A 16,296-nucleotide genomic window follows, 5' to 3' on the forward strand; every position below is an offset into this window, starting at 1 on the left:
AACAAGCAGACATCACACTCACGTCGGATCATCGCATTACCAGTACCTGCAACTATTGTTGTAGTAATCTGTGAGCCATGAGGACTCAGCAATCCCATTACCATGGGTATCAAGACTAGCAAAGCTTAGTGGGTAAGGAAGGGGTAAGGTGGTGAGGTTGCAGCAGCGACTAAGCAAAGTATGGTGGCTAACTTACGGGTACAAGAGTAAGATGAGAAACTACGCAAATGGTCGCAAACTAGTAACGATCAATAAGTGATCCTGAACTACTTACATTCAAACATAAGCCAGCCATGTTCTCCTCTCGAACTTCCCCAAAAAGAGATAGTCACGGTTACGCAATGCAGTTGGTGTATTTAATTGAGTTTAATTCAATTCTTCTACAACCGGATATTAACAAATTCCCATCTTCCACATAACCATGGGCACGGCTCTCGAAAGTTTAAATCCTGCAGGGGTGTCCCAACTGAGCCCATGACAAGCACATGATCCGCGGAGACAATCCTCCATCACGGGACCCTCCGATTAGACTCGGAATCCCGGTGCACAAGACATTTCGACAATGGTAAAACAAGTCCAGCAAGACCCCCCGACGTGCCGACACCCTGATGGTAGCCACACATATCTAGTCTCAGGGCACGATGGATGAGCGAAGCGTACATGATCCAAATACCCCAAGTTTCCTAGGGGCGGTCACGCACGGTGCTCTAGTGTGGGACCAACAAAATCAGCACTGGCCCCCCTGCTATGTAGAAAATCCTCGGGTTCATGACCCCCTATGCCAATTAATTATTAGGTTCAAGTATTATTATGGCAAATGTTAAAACCAATATTGGGCCTTGTTGGAAGAGTTTTATTCAAAGCGAACTGTCAAGAGGGGCCCAAAAACCCTCATCGTGTTAGGGACGCAAAATCAAGGAACATAACACACTGGTATGACGGAAACTAGGGCGGCAAGAGTGGAACAAAACACCATGCAGAAGGCCGAGCCTTCCACCCTTTACCAAGTATATATGTGCATTAATTAAATAAGAGATATTGTGATATCCCATGATATCCATGGTATCCATGTCCCGACATGGAACAACCTGCAACTGCATCTGCAACTAGCAACGCTATAAGAGGGGTTGAGAAAGCGGTAACATAGCCAAACAATGGTTTGCTAGGAAGGGTGAAAAGGTTAGAGGCTAACATGGTAATTTGGGAAGCTTGATAAACAAGTGGTAGGTAGCGCGACATAGCGATAGCATCGAGACAATCTAGCATAGCAAACATAGTAGTGAGATCCAAGGTGACGGTCATCTTACCTGAAATCCCGCTAGGAAGAAGAACGAGTTCATGAAGAAGATGAAGCCACATAGTCGAACGAATCCTCACATCGCAATGAAATAGGAACTATCGAGAAGGAGCATAACCGGAAAGAAGCAAACGACATGGTAAGCACACAAGCATGAAAAAGACATGATGCTCAACCAAGTATGATACATGAAAAGGCTACATGATGCTATTCATGGCAAGAGATGATGCATACAAGAGCAACACATCAAAGCAAGTTTAAATGAGGCCGGAAACAACATACAACACTTCCGGTAAGTCATGATATGCAAATTTCGAAATTGGTCTAGATCTGAAAAAACATTATGTTAAAGTTGTTAAACATCAAGTTAAAGTGTACCAAGATGATCTACAGGGTTTTCTAGTCAAGTTACATATAAAATTCGTTTAATTAGGAGCTACGGCCTAGAAGATATGAGCAAAATAAGTTAAACATGGCATTGATGCAAAATGCATACAAACATCAAGCAAGCACACTCAAAACATGGATGCAACAAGTTAACATGAAACTATATGCAAAACCAATCATGTTTCATATAGAGCATGCTCAAAACGGAGCAACGGTTCAACACATACACTCACTACAAGTTTCGAACACAATCTGCCCAAAACAGCAACTAAGCACTTTGCAATCAAGGAAACAACATGCTATAGGAAACATATGGACACAAACTTGACATGCACTTAAAGTATAGATTACATGCTTCACATATCATTAAGGTTCAGGTTCATAGGAATCAAGATTAATCCAAGATGATCAATGCAAAAAGCAACTTGATAACACAAATTATGACTTGGTGAAAAATAGAGCATACATGTGAGGAGAAATAACATGTTGACATGTTGGAGGCATGAAACAATGATGATATAGTGCAAGATCATGGCAAACAAAATCATGGCATCAAATTATAGGTTAAACATGGCAAAACATGATTACTGAGCATCTCCATATAACCCCTAGATCAATGGAAATCAACAAGACAAGATGCAACATGATAAAGGCTGATTCTCAGACTTCGAGGAAATCTAGGAATGCAAAACAATAACATTATGGTGCTGACTTTGGAGGCACATAACAGTAAGCATAGCAACTTTAATAATTATGCAAACGACATGGGCATGTTGTAGAGATGATATACTTCAACTTAGTCCATGGGCACAAGTTCATATGATGCATGGACTATTAACTATGATACTTGCAAAAAGGAACATGTTGTGAATAGGATGATAGATTTAGCATGATGGCAACTTGAGAGCAAGAAAGATACAAACTACAGCAAGTTATATGGCAACCAAGGGCATGGAATCAAAATACACATACCAAGGAGAAAATAACATCGAGGCATCATAACCATATGGCTTAAGGACTAGTGGGAACCAACAAGACGAGTTTGAATGTAGTAACAGTTTCAGCAAGTGTAAAACAGCAACATCAACATAGCATGTTAGCAAGCTTGGAACCAAGGCATATGAAGTCCAAAATTAACAAACTTGTCATGTGGACAAAGTACTCATAGCATACTTCAAATCATGTAACTGGAGCATCTCCAAAAGAGGCATAGATTAATCAATACCAAGCTCACAACATGGCATCATGAAGTTAATAGAAAACTGGAACGTAATTTAGGCATGTTCATGGGAATGAAAACATATGCTACTGATAGAGGCGAGGGTGTCCCGATCTTTCGATCAGATGATAACTATCGATTTGGTGGAGACGACTTTGACGATCCGATTACAAACGTGCACGACGTTGCGCCTTAGCAATCGCTAAACCAATCTCCCGAGGTTACTGACGATGCTGGAAGCACGATCAGCCTGACCACGAAGGTCTATTACTGCACGCAATCGAAGAACAAGCAAGAATATGATAATGTAATCTGAATATTGCGAATATAGATGAAGTATTAATAAAGGTGGGGATTCGAAAGCGGTCTTGGTCTGGTCGTTGGACACAAACGAAGTACACGAAGTTGCAATGGCTAACTTTTAACTAAACAAATCCCAAGTCTACATGATGCCTTAAGGGCTATTTTTATAGGGAAAAGAGAGGGGATTTCTGTCCACCCTTGGCAAGGTGGGACTAAAACACCTCCTAAGTCGTTTCCCCTACAATATGGACTCTAAAATAGATTACATGGGCCTGGCCCAAAATAAGGTGGCGCAACACCAACAACAAGCTATGGACGAAATTTATGAAAGGCCATATTGTATATTTCGTCCATCTTCTTGTATGTCATCATGGTGGCTTCAAAGTCCGAAAATCTCCACTTGAACCTCTGTTCTTGTTCTCTTCGCACGCACCTTCATCTCTGTGCTTGACTATGCTCCAATGTTCAACCTTCTTGTCCTTGCTAGGCCCTTCAAGTGCAAGCAACACAAATGTATCTAAGTTAGGTAGCATCATATTCTCATGAACACTAGAAACATTACCAAGAAACGTAAGTGCCTGATAATTTAATTGGCATATCTAAGCTCTAGCAACTGTTCCAAGAGGTAAAACAGCAGGGGATATGGGTGTAACTGTGGTAGCCATGTCCTCATCAGCTACAGGACATATATGAGGCATCAAAAGGCATGGCATGGTAGATCATAACATGCACATCAAAACATGTCAACTAGGCATCTTCAGATTATCCATGGAATAGATGGTAGCATCAAGTTAACATGGCAACACCAAGTAGCACTTACAGACTTAGCAAAATCACTAAGTCTCAGAAATCAGCAACATCAAGTAGCACACTTCACAAGCTTTTGCTAGTCACCACAAGGCACAAACAAATACATGGATTGCACCACTATAAGTATGGCATGAAGATCCTCCTAAAACATGTAGACATGATGCTCAAACGACAAACATACAAAATGCTATGAAAAAGACAAATCAGCAAGTTATGACAAACTTCAGCAGGTTATATCATTTAGCACTTTTGCAACAATTATTAAGGCATCAGGATGAACAGTAAAATGCATGCAAATGACACTAGCATTAAGAGCACTTTGAGATGAACAATTCAACATATCACACACGCAAAACGGAGCAGCAAGCACAAAGTTGCAAGCATCACAGCATGCACACATGCTGACATGGAATCTGGGGACTTGGCAGTTTCTGAAAAAAACAGACGGGCGCGATATAGTAAACTTCACTCGGGGCAGGGGATAGTAGGCCGGCGCTCACCTAGGGGCCAAAGCCCAGGGTGATGGTGGATCAGGCCGACGTGGCTGATGCAGCCCACATGGCCGAAGAGGGGGCCCACATGGAGGGTGTTGTCCTCCTCCCATGCTCCTCACGGGCAGGAGGTCATGGCGGTGGCGCGGCGGCCAGGGCAGGGACCGACCGGAATGGGAGCGGGGGCGGCAGATCCAGTCGGCTTCGGGCTAGATCTGGCCGGAGGAGGCACGGCGGCGACGGCGAGCATCCATGGCGGTGGCTCTGCTGTAGAGAGAGAGAAGCGGGTGAGGGAGTGAGAGAAAGGAGAGGCGTCGGAAGGAGGGAGGAGCAGGAGGCGGGATCCGGCCTGGGGCCGGTCGCCTGCGGCGCGGCCACAGGAGCAGGGAGGCATCCGGGCGCAGGAGCTCCTCGGCTGCCTGGTAGAAGCGGCGGCGGGGATGTGGGCCTGGTTCGGCCCACAGTGAGCCGGTCGCGGGCTTCGGCGGGCCGCGTCCATGGGGCGCGGTGGGAGATGGCGGCGGGGCCACGTGGCATGCTCCGGTTGGACGCGAGGCGACAGCAGACATGTCCAGCGGCGGGGCGGACGTGTCCGGCGGCGCGGAGGAAGAGGAGGCTAGGGTTTCGTTCGCGAAAATGGAGGGGAAGGACCTATTTATAGGTACAGTGAGCTCGGAGAGTCCAAATGAGGTGCGTTTTTCGCCCACGCGATCGTGATCCAACGATGGAGAGCATGGAGGGGGTTTAGATGGGTTAGTAGGCTGCTATGAAGGGGTACTGGGCTACAAAGAGAAAGGTGTCAGTGTCAAAACCGGCGGATCTCGGGTAGGGGGTCCCGAACTGTGCGTCTAGGCGGATGGTAACAGGAGACAAGGGACACGATGTTTTTACCCAGGTTTGGGCCCTCTCGATGGAGGTAAAACCCTACTCCTGCTTGATTAATATTGATCATATGGGTAGTACAAGAGTAGATCTACCACGAGATCAAGGAGGCTAAACCCTAGAAGCTAGCCTATGGTATGATTGTTGTATAATGAAGTCGTCCTACGGACTAGAACCCTCCGGTTTATATAGACACCGGATAGGGTTAGGGTTACACAGAGTCGGTTACAATGGTAGGAGATCTTGAATATCCGCATCGCCAAGCTTTCCTTCCACGCCAAGGAAAGTCCCATCCGGACACGGGACGAAGTCTTCAATCTTGTATCTTCATAGTCCTGGAGTCCGGCTGAAGGTATAGTCCGGCTACCCGAAAACCCCTAATCCAGGACTCCCTCAGTAGCCCCTGAACCAGGCTTCTATGACGACGAGTCCGGCGCGCAGATTGTCTTCGGCATTGCAAGGCGGGTTCCTCCTCCAAGTCCTTCAAGAAGATTTTAAACACCAATGATAGTGTCCGGCTCTGCAAAATAAGTTTCCCCATATTGCCATAAAGAGAATAATATCAACACAAATCTAATCTGCTGACGCATTTCGCAGCGCGACATCATCCTACGGCCAAGTCCTTTACTCGAATCGTTTTTACTTTTGCACCTCAGCATGTTTAGCGAGGCGGTTTCCTTGGCACGTCTTGTCAAAGTAGAGATCGTGTGCCCCCTTTTACGGGATTCTCATCAATACGGACGTGGGTAACCCAACTGCACCATTTATCACGGCGCTTGGGAGGCAAGCGAGTTTTGCTAGGCTGGTGAGGACGCACAACCGCATCCGCCCATATAAGGGGATAAGGATCCACCTTTTTACCTACGCCTTCTTCCTCCTTTGCCTATCCATCTCCTGCGCACTCGAGCTCCAGCGCCCAAGCCCGCGCTTCCTACCTCAACCTCCTCCAGCAATGTCCGGAGCGGGAGGCAAGTGGATGGTCTCCTCCGTCATGGAGGGCCATGTCAAAAAGCTAAGGAAGGCCGGATACTTGTCCAAGGACATCGCGCACCGGCTTCCCGAGGAAGGGCAGCTTCTCCCCACCCCAAGGCCCCATGAGAGGGTAGTATTCCTTCCCCACTTCCTCCGCGGACTGGGTTTCTCACTCCACCCATTTGTCCGGGGGCTCATGTTCTACTATGGCCTGGATTTCCACGATCTGGCCCCGAACTTCGTCCTCAACATCTCGGCGTTTATCGTCGTGTGCGAGGCTTTCCTCCGCATCCGCCCCCATTTCGGCTTCTGGCTCAAGACATTCAACGTCAAGCCCAAGGTGGTGCGCGGCAGCCAGGCGGAGTGTGGAGGCGCCATGGCGGGCAAGATGGCCAACGTCCTATGGCTCGAGGGCTCCTTCATGGAGACCCTGAAGGGGTGGCAATCATGGTGGTTTTACATCACCGAGCCGCTCGATCCGAAATGGATCGCAGCCCCCGAGTTCCGATCCGGACCCCCCACGTGGCTTATGTCCTGGAAAGAGACGGGCCTGTCATGGGGCGACGAAAAAGAGGTGACCGGATTGCAGACATGCATCCAGTCCCTGGTGAGCAAGCCAATCAAGCTTGTCAATGTAGTCCAGGTTATGCTCGTCCGCCGGGTCCTCCCGTGTCAACAACGGGGCTTTAATCTGTGGGAGTTCGACCCGGCGCAGCACCAAACCCTTAACCGGCTCTTCGACACGACGTATGAAGACGTCTGGAAGGTGCTAACCAAAGTCGCCGAGGCTCCCACATCCGCTTCCGAGGACCGCGGATATAGCTCACAGCGTCACGCTAGCGAGGTAAGCTATTTTCACCTTTTACATGATGTTAAGTTTCTTCATAGTTTGACTCTATGTGGGATCTAAACTCCCTCACCTTTGATAGGCTTGGCAGGCGCAGTCCGGATCGATTAACTGTCCGGCTCCCTTGCCCGAAGACCCAGCCCCTGCTCTCCTAGTGAAGCTGCTGGTTCCGGCGCCTTATGTGGTGCCGGAGAAGAAGGCCAAGAAGAAGAAGGCCACGGGGACTCGAAAGAGTACCCGTAATGTGGTGGTGTCGGACTCGTCATCCGACGAGTCCGAGACGCTCTCCTCCCGTGAGAACAAGGAGGAGGAAGAAGAACACTCTCCCCCTCTAGCGGGGGGAGGAAAGAAAAGGAAGGCCGCCCCAACGGGGGAGGCCGAAGGGTCCGGGAAGAGGAAGACCCCTCCGGCGAACTACTCCCCCGATGCCGAAGAGGACGAAGAGGAGTGGCTAGATAGGGCCAAGCATCCGGCGAAATCGTAAGTATTCGGATATCAGAGTAACTCATGACGTTCCTTTGTTGCACAGCCTTCCCTAATGTCGAACATAATTATGCAGCCCGCCCCGGGCCGAACTCAACGAGTCGTCGAGCGGCTCCCTGGATTCATCAGACGTGAACTCAGTTCTGCCCGCTGTCTCCCCCCACACTGTGGATGACGCTGAAGTGGCATCGCAATGAGCTCCGGGGCAGGAGGAGGTGGTCCTGGAGGAGCCGCAAGGCGACCTCCCGGACTCTAGGAGTAAAGGGGACAAGACCCCCCAGGGCTCCAAGTCCGGCTTTGTGCCGGACACCGCGCCGGAATCTTCAACAGTTCCGGACCATGGTAGGCGAACTCCTTCCAAGAGGAGCAAGCCTTCTGAGCCGGCGGCCTCCGTCCAACCGGAGGTGCTGGACAATCTGCTGGAGGTGCTTGACGGCGCCTCCATTGACGAGGAGCACCGTACTATTATGAGTACGGTGATCCAGAAGGTTCAGTCCGCCAAGAGCGGACTGAGTGAAGCTTGCGCTAGCCTTCTAACAGGCTTCGAGGTAAGTAAAAAATATGTAAGAATATAACCGCATAGACAGTAGCCCCTGATGCTCTGTTTGGCGTTCGGAAAGAAAAGCCGAATAGAGGATCTATTAAATTTCGCAGGAGTCTAACAACAAAGAGTCAATATGCGTATGCAGGCTTCGCTGCTAGCCCCCGCCGCACTGACTGCGGAGGTGGGTGCCCTGAAACAGGGACTCGAGCGGACCGAGCAAGAGCTCGGCCTTGCCAAGCAGCAGCTCGAGGAGAAAGAAGGTAAGAAATACCTTACAGCAAAAAGTGCCTATAAAAAGACGTGATTGCAAAAAATAATAGGATTGTACTGCTTATTGTAGGGGCCACGACTGAGGTGGCAACCCTCAAGCAGGCGCTGTCCGAGGCCGAAAAGGAAGCGGCCGCGGAGCGCACCAAGCGAGAGAAACTTGAGGCCCGGGTCGGCGAGGTGCAGCAAGAGCTTCAGGCTCTCATGAAAAAACATGAGAGTCTGGAGCTTGAGTCAAAGACGCAAGCGTCCGAGCTCGTGGCGGCCCTAGAGACTGCCAAGTCTGCCAAGGCCGAAGTCCAAAAGGCCCTCCAAGAGTTGGAGGAGATGAAAAAGATAGCAGCGGGTAAGGCATTCTTTATGCAAAGCAGAAATATAAAAGTAAACTACTTGTTACTTACCCGAATCCGGAGCTCTCCAGGGGCATTCACAGATCTTCCCCGCAGCGTATCCGATGCCGCCGCATTCTACCGAGCTGAAGAGGGCAGCTCGACAGAGAAGGTGTTTTGGTCTCAGTATGCTGAGGCCGGACACCCTGTGCCCTTGAGCGACCAGCTGAAACAGCTGGTCGAGCTCCACAAGGTGGCCGAACAGGCCATGAAGGGCTTCATAGTTCGGCTGTGGCCCGGAGAGGCCCTGCCGGGAGCTACTTCGGGCTGGTGCGGCGGCTGGTGGAGGCCTGTCCAAGGCTCGAGGTCATCAAGCGCTCCATCTGCATCGAAGGTGCCCGTAGGGCCCTTGCCCGTGCAAAGGTGCACTGGGGTAAGCTGGACGGTGAGAAGCTTGTTAGGGACGGGCCGCCGCCGGGGAAGGAGCATCGCAAGCCCGAGAACTACTATAAGGAGGTTCTTGCGGGTGCCCGCCTTGTGGCAGATGAGTGTACCAAGGATGTAATTTTTGAATGAACTCGCTCGTGTTTATCCTGTGCACTGAAAACTTGTTCATATGCGCTAAGCAATGCTTGTTGAATTTAAAATATTACTTTCTATGCGGCCGTTTATCAAAGAATTGTGAGATGGCCAGTCATCGGCTTCTACCCCCATGCCACTAGTGCTGGGGTGTTCGGGATAAACCTGAGCGCTCTTTTTCCCATAGTTGGGTCCTTCGAGGGAGGCGCTCAGCACAACGAACCAGGCAATCGGACTATAATGCTTGAACACTCTCACATAGCCATAGAACTCTATAATTTTAAATTTCGGCGAAGCCCCTAGTTCGGAATACCGAGTTCAGGGCGCTATCCACGCCTTGGCCGGACAAAGCCGGCTCCTCGCTCGAAGCGGCATAAGTCTTTAGGGACTCGAAAAACCTCTCGAATAGCGACTGGTCTCTCGCCTCATCATGACAGTCAGTTTTACCTTTCTCCACTGAGGTGCTTAACCTAGCTCAACTGGGGCACAATCACAGTGGTTCTCCTAGTGCTACCTTAGCTGATATAGCGGAATGTAAGGCACCAAAACATAGGAGCCGGGCAAACCCAACTATTGACCCAAATCATGATTCGGAGCCGATGCATATAGTGCTATAAGTTCGGGGTGCCGCACTTGTGAAAGTGTACGGGCTTCTCACACCATATTGAGGGGTACTGAAGCCCCTGGCGTGTTTGCCGTACCATGGTGTACGGGTGCAACATGTCATTTAATAAACATATATATGAAAGGAGGATAATGCAAAAAATAGACAAAAAGCTATGCATTGTTAATAGAAAGGCTGCTATCAAAGCAGAACGATACAAGTAGTGCGATAAGCAAAAGATATTGGGCTATTTAACATGTCCTGGCCAGGAGCAGGCCGCGGAATTGTATGCCAAAACAGGTATACTGCTCGTAACAGAGACCACCTGGGAGTTCCATAATGCGGCATGGCTTGTCTACTTCCCTGGATCTTGCATCGTTTGTGCGGCAGTTGAATTGCCGAACAGGTCGTCCGTAGTATGGAGTCTTGAAAGTAAGAGAAAATTAAAAAAAGAATTCGGCAGCCCCTAGTACGTTTTAAGCCGTATTTTGGGTTTGCCGTTATTGTGCCCCTTCCCCTGCGCCCATGGTATTTCAAGAGCGTAGTTATGTACACGAGGCACTGGTTTTGCTATGTCGCGAGGGCTGGGGTTGGGGCCGGATTACTACGCCTGCTCAGAACGTGCCAGGCGGTCTTGTTGAAGGTTACTCCGGGCACGCTTGGCAGTGTCTGGCTTTTTAACGGCCGGACTGGAGAATTGCCTAAGAAGGCTGCTTTGTACTTCCGCTGCGAGGGCCGCCGTGTGCTTCTCCGTACGGAGGGAGCGTTCGGTGTTTCCGTTGACCGTGATTACTCCTCGAGGGCCTGGCATCTTGAGCTCGAGATATGCGTAGTGAGGTACCACATTGAACTTTGCAAATGCGGTTCGCCCGAGCAGGGCGTGATAGCCACTGCGAAACGGGACTATATCGAGGATTAACTCTTCGCTTCGGAAATTGTCCGGGGACCCGAAGACCACTTCAAGTGTTACTGAGCCCGTATAGTTGGCCTCTACACCTGGTATAACGCCTTTAAACTCGTTTTTGTGGGCTTAATCCTCGAGGGATCTATGCCCATTTTCCGCACTATATCCTGGTAAAGCAGGTTCAGGCCACTTCCGCCGTCCATGAGGACTCTTGTGAGATGAAATCCGTCGATAATTGGGTCGAGAACCAATGCGGCGAAGCCGCCATGACGGATGCTAGTGGGGTGGTCCCTTCGATCAAAATTGATCGGGAAGGAGGACCATGGGTTGAACTTTGGGGCGACTGGCTCCCTCGCGTATACCTCCCGTAGCGCACGCTGCCGCTCCCTCTTGGGAATGTGGGTTGCGTATATCATGTTCACCGTCCGCACTTATGGGGGAAAACCCTTCTATCCACTGTTGTTCGGCGGCCTGGGCTCCTCCTCGTCATCGCTATGCAGCCCCTTGTCTTTATTTTCAGCTCTTAGCTTGCCTGCCTGCTTGAACACCCAACAATCCCTGTTTGTGTGATTGGCTGGCTTTTCGGGGGTGCCATGTATCTGGCACAAGCGGTCGAGTATTCGGTCCAAAATGGACGGGCCCTGAGTATTCTTTTTGAATGGCTTTTTCCGCTGACCGGATTTATAGCCTCTGAATCCGGCATTAACTGTCGTTTCTTCATTGTTGTCGCTGCTAACGCGGCGCTTTTGCTTATTCCGACGTGTACTGCCACTTTTGTCCTTGGTATCCGAATTACCAGGGTTCTTTGCTAAGTTGTTACTGCGAGCTAGCCAGCTGTCTTCTCCCACGCAAAAGCGGGTCATGAGTGTCGTGAGGGCTGCCATGGACTTCGGCTTTTCCTGTCCCAGGTGCCGGGCGAGCCACTCGTTGCGGATATTATGCTTGAAGGCTGCTAGGGCCTCTGCGTCCGGACAGTCGACTATCTAGTTTTTCTTTGTTAGGAACCGTGTCCAGAATTGCCTGGCCGATTCCTCTGGCTGCTGAATTATGTGGCTTAAGTCATCGGCATCCGGTGGTCGCACGTAAGTGCCCTGGAAGTTGTCGAGGAATGCGGCTTCCAGGTCCTCCCAAGAACCGATTGAGTCTGCTGGCAAGCTGTTAAGCCAATGCCGGGCCGGTCCCTTAAGTTTGAGCGGGAGGTATTTGATGGCGTGTAGATCATCGCCGCGGGCCATGTGGATATGGAGGAGATAATCCTCAATCCATACCGCAGGATCTGTTGTTCCATCATATGATTCGATGTTTACGGGTTTGAAACCCTCTGGGATTTTATGATCCATTACTTCGTCTGTGAAGCATAATGGATGTGCGGCACCTCTATACTGGGCTATATCACGACGCAGCTCGAAGGGGCTATGTCTGTTGTGTTCGGCCCGGCCGAATTTGTTGTATCCGGAATGAAGATCACTGTCACGTGCCGTGGGGCGCCTGCTCGATCTGTAGATCGATCTTGTTTGTCTTGCCTTGTCCTCCAGTACGTCTCGTAGGTTTGGCGCATTTTCCCGTGCCTTGGTTGAACGGCGCCGGGGCATGGCTTGGGTGGAGGGCCGAGAGGCCTCTCTGTTGCGGCCGCGAGGTGGCCAGTCGGCCATGTCGTGCGCTGGTGATGTAGGTGCTTCCTCCGGGGTAGCGGCTTGTGCTTTGGGTAACTCTTGGAGGGGCGTTCGAGTTCATACTCTTTGGCTGCAAGGACTTCGGTCCATCTGTCAGCTAGCAAATCTTGATCAGCTCTAAGTTGTTGCTGCTTTTTCTTGAGGCTACTTGCCATGGCTAAAAGCCTGCGATTGAAACGCTCTTGTTCAGCGGGGTCCGATGGTACGACGAATTCGTCGTCGTCGAGGCTTGCCTCGTCTTCGGAGGGAGGCATATAGTTATCATCCTCAACCTCTCGGTCTGCCGCTCTCTCATGAGGGCTGGCTTCTCCATCTTCCTGTGCCGAATCTTGTTGTAGCGGGTGTTCTTCGGTGCTATTCGGGGTAGTATTATCTCCCATGCCGGAATCACCGTTTTTGCTTTGGCGGGATTTAGAGCGGCGCCGCTGACGCCGGCACTTTGGCTGTTTCTTGGAGGTGTCATCCTCCGCTGTTCCATCGCCATCTCCATCTTTTGGAGTATCCACCATGTATATATCATATGACGAGGTGGCCTTCCAGCGCCCTACAGGTGCTGGTTCCTGTTCATCTCCTGCATCGTCGTCCATACCGTCGATGTCTTCGGAGTCGAAGTCAAGCATGTCGGTTAAATCGTCGACAGTGGCTACAAAGTGGGTGGTGGGTGGGCTTCGAATTTCTTTGTCGTCCGCATCCCATCCTTGCTGACCGTAGTCCGGCCATGCCTCTCCTGATAAAGAGAGAGACTTTAGTGAGTTCAGGATGTCGCCGAAGGGCGAGTGCTGAAAGATGTCCGCTGCGGTGAACTCCATTATCGGTGCCCAATCGGATTCGATCGGTAGGGGCGCGGGGGGTTCGGAGTCCAGAGAGGAATCCGGATCCTCGGAGTCACGAGTCACGCAGAACGCGAGGCTGACGTTCGGCTCGATCGCCTTTGAGATCGTAGCCCCTGAGGTGACGTCCAGCCGCTCATCCTCAATTGGCGCAATAGGCTCCGGATTAAGGGTAGGAACCAGTCCGCGTGCGGCCTCCAGGGCACTGTTCGGCGGCAGAGCAAGATCATGCCTCTCAAAACAGTGCGGCGCGCTCGGCTGTGGCTCGAATCCGTCGAAGATTAAATCCCCGCGGATGTCTGCCATGTAGTTTAAGCTTCCAAACCTGACCTGATGGCCAGGGGCGTAGCTTTCGATCTGCTCCAGGTGGCCAAGCGAATTGGCCCGCAATGCGAAGCCGCCGAAGACGAAGATCTGTCTGGGGAGAAAAGTCTCACCCTGGACCGCATTGTCGTTGATGATCGAAGGAGCCATCAGGCCTAAAAGTGACGACACAGAGGAACTCTCAATGAAAGCACCAATGTCGGTGTCAAAACCGGCGGATCTCGGGTAGGGGGTCCCGAACTGTGCGTCTAGGCGGATGGTAACAGGAGACAAGGGACACGATGTTTTTACCCAGGTTTGGGCCCTCTCGATGGAGGTAAAACCCTACTCCTGCTTGATTAATATTGATGATATGGGTAGTACAAGAGTAGATCTACCACGAGATCAAGGAGGCTAAACCCTAGAAGCTAGCCTATGGTATGATTGTTGTATAATGAAGTCGTCCTACGGACTAGAACCCTCCGGTTTATATAGACACCAGATAGGGTTAGGGTTACACAGAGTCGGTTACAATGGTAGGAGATCTTGAATATCCGCATCACCAAGCTTGCCTTCCACGCCAAGGAAAGTCCCATCCGGACACGGGACGAAGTCTTCAATCTTGTATCTTCATAGTCCTGGAGTCCGGCTGAAGGTATAGTCCGGCTACCCGAACACCCCCTAATCCAGGACTCCCTCAAAAGGGTTCGGCAGTTAATGCGGTTAACCATTAGGGCATCAAACAACCTCCAAATGGAATGAAATTGGACAGGCGGTCTACCGGTGATATTCCAAGGCCAGTCGACAAATCTCAGCACGTTCCGAGAATGTTTTTCTCCCGCTCACCAAACAAGATCTGGAAGGTGCAACGGGTGCATGTGAGAGTGTCAGATGTCGAAACGGACAACAGAGAAAGTCACCGAATGCAAGTTTTAAAAACATGAGGATGCAATGCGCACATGATGACAAGGCAAAGTGCAACACACAAGCAAATGACATGGCAATGATGGCGAATAACTGAAAGACACCTGGCGCATCGGACTCGGGGTGTTACAACTCTCCTCCACTAACAAGAGATCTCGTCCCGATATCTTAGGAACAAGACGGTAGAGAAAGAGGATAAGGAGGAATAAGAGCGCAAAAGCAAAGGTGAACAAGACCGAGAGCACTCGGGTAGAAAAGAGAATGACGAATATGACGAAAAGCAAAGGCTCAAGGAACAAGATAGACTCTGTAACTACTCCAGTTAGGACAAGACAGAAAAGGAATAAGAACGACAGAATAGGGATAGCATCCTCGTTGAGCATGGAAAAAATAAAACATGAACTTGACAAGATGGAACGATACTTGACGAGAGGGACAACACAATGCCTTCAGAAGAATTAAAAGAGTGGAATGAAAAGAACGAAGGAGAAAAATGACATCTTCTACCACAACTGAGTTTGAAAAGCATCCTTATGAAGACGGGTTGAACGGAGTTGTTCGAAAACCAACAAGAAAAGAATTTATTTGCGTGGGCTTATGTAAGCATCTCAAAACTTGAGGTGAATTTCTGCCACTACCAAATGATAGAATAGTTGAGAAGAACGAAGAAATGCAAAACTCCACTTCCAAAGAATACGGAGAATTAATTGCACTCCGAGATGCAAGAAAAAAAGATACTTGCGCTCCTCCAACAAGAATCTTAAACCACCATGAAGAACTCCCGTAATAAAAGGATGATAAGATAGAATTGAAGGATGAAAAGAATAAAATTAAAGCCTTGTGATGATTTACATGGATCTTCGTGACGAGACAAGCTAGAAAAACTTGGAACTCCGGAAAAGGAAAGATGAAGAACTTAGAACCGAGAAATTATTCATCATGAACAATCTCCGAAGAAAAAGAATTACTGAACTTGATGAAAGAAGAATATGAATTATGTTATGCTTATCCTTCACCAATTAAATTGATGAGAAGCAATGGATTGCATACAACTTATTTGCGATGGAAAAGATTAGGGGAGATATAACGCAAGAGTAGAGAAAATCTTCAAGAACCACCTGTAGGATTGGAAAGAACGAATGAATTGATACGATATCAAAGGAGGAGGAATCTTGAAGGAACCACCGTAAGAATTGAAACGAATGACTCTCCAGAAAGCACTACAGACGCACGAATGTACTTGAAGGAATTTAGAGACAAGAGAATGAAGAGATCGCGAACTGATTAAAGAATGATCGAATGAAGCACCGGTACAAATATGGGAAAGAACGAAGCTAAAAACTTGGAACGAAGAAATATTCTGAAATGAAGACCTCCGGATAATTGAAACGGAAGACTACTCCTGAGATACTCTGGATGGGTAAGAAAAGAATCACACGATTGAAAACAATTTGAGAGGATAACAATGAGCTAGCATCACGAATCTTCGGGGGAACGGACAAGATTTAGAGGAAAACTCTTGTTCGGTCTTCAAAGCTAAGAATGACGACAAGGAACACCACCAAAATTGTTGAGATATTACGGGAGAATGAAAAGCAAAGAGGTTGAACCAACAATGAAAGAATTTGAAAGCGATCTTGGAGAAGGC

The sequence above is a fragment of the Triticum dicoccoides genome, chromosome 2A, assembly GCF_002162155.2.
Source record: "Triticum dicoccoides isolate Atlit2015 ecotype Zavitan chromosome 2A, WEW_v2.0, whole genome shotgun sequence".
NCBI classification, from domain to species: domain Eukaryota; kingdom Viridiplantae; phylum Streptophyta; class Magnoliopsida; order Poales; family Poaceae; genus Triticum; species Triticum dicoccoides.